Raw genomic sequence first — 5,437 nt, forward strand, 5'->3', positions numbered from 1 at the left:
CTTCTTATCATTATTTTGTGTTGGCTTTTTGACCATTAATCTCAAATAATTAATTAAGATTTATTAATTATTTAATATTTTGATGATAACAAATTTGAATAACTTTATTAACAATTTGAGTGCTTTAAAGTGTTCATTGGGTAAAGCTTGAAATATCGATTCCAATACAATTTGAGTCACTCAAATTGGGGCTCAAATGAAGAAGATATAGCCGAAAGGAACATAACGAAAAAATCTGAATCTAATGATGTGGTAGATTTTTTTCAATCAAAGTGGTCCAAGTAAAAGGTGCCACTTGGGGCAATTGAGAAGTGACATGTGGTGGGTTTTGGAGTTTTTGTTGAATTTAAAAGAAAATGAATGTTAAGAAGATATATTATTATATTATTTTTTATTTGTGTTTAGCGGCTAGTTGGGTAAAAAAAAAAAGAATGAAAAAAATTATCATCATTCACTTCTATTGGATATACCTTTGCTTTTAAAAAGAAATTATTATTTTTACATCTACTTTTAACTCTCCACCATTGATTTCATTTTACCAACATCTAGTGGCCAAAATTAAATTTGGATTTCACCATCTTCCCTCCCTTTTTAAACTCTTAATCTTGTCCACATTTTAACATCAATTTTCATTTTTTCCGATCCTCCAAAAAAAAATACAGAACCTCCACATTAAAGTGGACCATTGATGATGTAACGACCGGATCCTTACACATTATGATCTGACCGCTACAATATGCATACTTAGACTTTTCTATCATGAGACAAGTTCTGGTGAAAATTTCAAAGAACATATCTAAGTTTTATTAATTATATAGAAAAACTATATAAAAAGTTTATTTATCAAAATACCAGGATCCATAAAACATTAGCGTGGGGTACAAAATGCATATGCCTATAATAGTGAGTTTGATGATTGGCCATTTGAGCGACGTCCAATTCTGCCATCTACGCTGTGCCCTTACCTACAAAGTCTGTAAAAATATAGGATGAGTATATAATATACCCAGTAAGTAGTTCTCACGTAGGGTAGTTACCAAATGCACAATCACAAGCAACATGTCATGAAAACATATGGTTGGGATCGAAAATGTATAATAATATGTGGTGGTCAGTTATACTTCCAACATAAATCTCTCCTCCCTGATAGAAAGATGAGGACCTAAGCGAAAACTAACCCATCTGATGATTAGCGGGTCATGCAGTCAGTAGGGCCAGAGTCGCATCCAACATCAACCATTAGCATAAATGTAATATTGGACTAGAGGGGTGCAACCATACATACCCTGCTAGTCCCTAGCGTAAACATAACGTAAGATTAGGCCTGAAGGGGTGCAACCATACATGCCCTACCAGCCCTGGAAGCATAAATTTCTCTGCCCTGATAAGAAGATGAGGACTCAAGTGGAAACTAACCCATCTGATGATTAGCGGGTCATGCAATCAGTAGGGCCAGAGTCGCATCCAACATCAACCATTAACATAAACGTAAGATTAGACTGGAAGCATAACTTACACCTAATTAAAACTTGATTTTAACGTAATCGTGAACAAACATAATGCATGGGGTCCCTTGTAGAGAAACGTGTTCTAAACATGTAATGCAATATAAAAATTAACATAACCATGCAACATAATAAAGGTACACTACCATAGAACATTTAAAGAGAGGGTGAGATAAACTCCTTACCTTGACTGTGATCTAATTATTCCTTATTATTCTTTATGATTTGATCAGTAGAGCTTTCCCTTTTTAAACTAGAAGGAAATTTGGGCAGCACCTTACCCGAGCTTTTCTCTTTTAGCCTCACAGAACTTCCTCACTCACACTTACTCTTTCACACGATTCTTTGTTACTGAGATTTGTTTGAGAATGGGTTAAATCTTCGGCAAAGGGTCCTATTTATAGTAGTTTTCAACTCTTCTCAGTGTGACAAATCATCCTACAGGTGGCTTCTTTAAAATTACTTAGGGTTTAAGGATTCCTCTCAATAAGACACCTAATCTTGGCTAACGTTTGCCCTTACGTCATCATTCTTTGTTTGTATTCAATTTTAGGGTTTTTTCTATGTATAATCTATAAGATCGTGGCCAAATTCAACGCATAATCCACGCTTGTTCTCAGAATCTCGCTCTCTCCAGCTTTCTGCTGGTTTGGCTCTCGCGACTCTCGCTCCCACTCTCGCTTCCGCACTCGCTCCCGCTCCCACTCTCTCCCATTGTCTCGCTGAGAATCTCGCTCTCTTTACTCTCGCTCTCTCCAATTTTCTTTCCAATATCGCTCTCTCCACTCTCGCTCTCTTCAATTTTCTCTCCAATCTTGCAAGTTTTCACGTGTGGTTGCCTTCACTGCTTGTGGATTCCACTCCCTCTTTTTAACTCTTTCAAATTTTAAGAGTATATGGGCAATTAATTCACCTCCAATTCTTTCAATGAGCAGTGTCCAAACAAAATGTTATCTACTGCCCGTTGTCTCCTGAATTAGCTAGCGTCCAACTTCTAATTAATCCTCCCTGATTCTGCTCCCTTATTCATTATTTTTGGATAATGAATAAATTTCCTATTTTTCCCCTTCTAAATTTTCACCCCTTTAAATAAAATTTCGTTCTGCTTAATATTTGACATTTAATTTCCTATATGCGTACAAATCTGGGTTGTTACAGATGACGGGAAATTGGAGGTCAATTTTACTCGACAACCAACTTCCCTTGGACGCGGTATGCGATGCATGTTCCTAAGATATGTGTTGATAGTCATGCGTCGATGGTCATGCGTTGGAATGAAAAATGCGTTAACGAGTGTATGCGATGACCATGCGTCCTACCACAAGTTTTCTTGCGTTCACGCCAAGTATAACATGAACGCAAGTTTCTCGGGTAATTGGAGGTCAAACACAGAGACTTGTAGCTACATGTTTGTGGTGATATACATGCGGCGATTTAAATAAAATAATGGAGGGGATGGTGCTACGTTAATCCTACTCCTACTCCTATCTAACAGATAACACAATGAGAATGTGCATGAAAGGTAGAGATGCGACAAACCTTGACATGAAATAAATGTGTGGGAAAATAGATAAAATACGGAGATGTTTTCATTGCAAAACTTATGAATTCGCAAGGGCAACCTTAGTCAACGCAATCCATGCAATCATGCTACAACCATACACGACAAGTCATTTTCCAATGGAAATGCAGTGCTCCTAATTCTAGGACGCATGTGTTAAACACAAAATGTCCATAGAGCTTATTCCTAAGTCTCTACTCTTGTCCTATGCAACGATGCAGAATGTATGAAAGCAAGGTGACCGCATTCAATCATATCCTATCTCTAGGATGCATGCGATGCGTTAATAACAAATAGTGCCCATTCCTAAGCGCCTATCTCTTGTGTTATCTGTTCTAATCTGACTCTCCCAAGCCTAGATTCTGACCTGACCTTCCCAAGCCTAGATCTTGTCCTTAGACTACCCTCCCGAGTATCCCTAATGGACGAATGAAGCATACATAATACAAGAAAACCGCATAAACTTCGCTGACCTAAGATTGTTACTATCCCTATTGAACAATGCATAGCTTGCTTAATGCGTCCAATCACTTACCCTCCCGGGCAGTTGATTGTTGTTGACTTCACTCATAGACAAGCAATGCGTTAGCTTATAGACAGGCATTGCAGCAGCTCACACTAAGCAAATAAGATTACTCACATACTCGCACAACGCATACCTCTCGATAGTTTGCTACATGTTTAATATCCCTAATCCACATGACTAAGTATGCAATACCCAAGCAATCCCACCAAGTGTTGCAATGAAAGTAAAGATGCTAAGCAAGAAGATGGAGATGGAGTCGAAGGAATAGAGAAATGCATTGAAAACATATTGTATTGATTTCTTAATTCCAAAATGTTATACAATACAATATGAGAAAAGAAAGGAAAAGAAATGACCAGCTGGAAGCAAAGGTTTGCTTCCAGCGGATGTGCATCAAAGCTGCTGGTGGTGCCATGGATGGGTGGAGGAGCTAACTCTCTCGAGATCTAACTCCGGTCGAAAGCTCCAGTCGTCACTTAGAATGGATGAAGGAGTTGAAGAACTCTCAGCCGTCTTCTCATGCTAAATTGCCAAGAATAAATAACATACCAGATTCCATTGAAATTGATGATAGCTTTAAGATGATTATTGTCTTCTTCAACCAAAACATTGAATGCCCTTAGTGGGATCTCTATCTAAATGGGATTCAAGAAAGACTAAGTGCGAATTATTTTAGTATTTTGAGGATCATAGCCCGAATGTCTCTTTATATAGTAGTTTAATTAGGGTTCCCATTAAACTCTAATTAATTAGGAATAAGTTTCTACCCATTATTCCATACTTAAATAGGAATCTAGGCCCTTAATTAATTAGATCACATAATAGACCCAATCTAATAAAATAACCCAATGTGATAAATTATTAATTCACATACATAGCTCATACTTTAATTGTATGTGTTATTATTTAAATACGTCTAATATGTCATGTTTTCTTTCCTAATGAATTAAATGCGTATTCCAATGATTCAAATTTAAAAATGTCTTTTGGGTATTTAAATTTAGATATAAATAAAATACGGAAACTAAATTATATCTAAAATTCTCACTTCCATTAGTTAGAGTAAAAAGGGACAACGATCATAAAATTACTAAATAATACAGAGTAAGAAAAAACAGACACCAAAAAATATACTGGTTCACCTAAAACTTGGGAGGACGTCCAGTCTTCTGCAACTGCAGATTTTACTATGATGAAGATTGCAATGGTTCCAAAACTCACGCTACAAAACTCTCCCAAATAGCCCAACACAAACTATTTGATTACTTATACTATAACTTGATATCTTGGAATTAACAATGAAGAGAAACGCCTAAAAAACTCAATAGAAAAAAAAAACTCTCTATTTTTTTTCCTTCACTGACGCATGGGTATTAAAAAAGATGAGAGAGAAAATTCTTCACACTAAAGAATTTGTGGCTATCGCAAAAAAGTTATGTCTCCCCTTTTTTTCTTCCAAACATGAAATATAGATATATATATATATATATAATATGTATAGGTCATGAGTAGCCTAGCCAAATGGTGAAGGCCCATCAAATCATGAAGAGAACTTCAAGTCCACATGCAAGTTTGATTTCCACCGCCTTTTTTTAATTATTGGTCACCACCATACTTACTGATGGAAAAAAAAAAGGTGAAGGAGTTTTGGGCTCCACAATTCCTAACATTCTCCCACTTGGAGACAAAACGACGATCTTGACTCCCACTACAATGAAACTCATCATCTTGGCAAACTTCAAGACTCAACACCCTCTACATCTGTTATCTCTGATCTTCTTGACAAACTCCAAGGTTCAACATAAAACCTGTAAAATCAACAAAGTAACAAAATAGGAAACAATA

This window comes from Benincasa hispida, chromosome 4, assembly GCF_027475165.1.
Source record: "Benincasa hispida cultivar pf3 chromosome 4, pf3_genome.v1.1, whole genome shotgun sequence".
Lineage (NCBI taxonomy): Eukaryota > Viridiplantae > Streptophyta > Magnoliopsida > Cucurbitales > Cucurbitaceae > Benincasa > Benincasa hispida.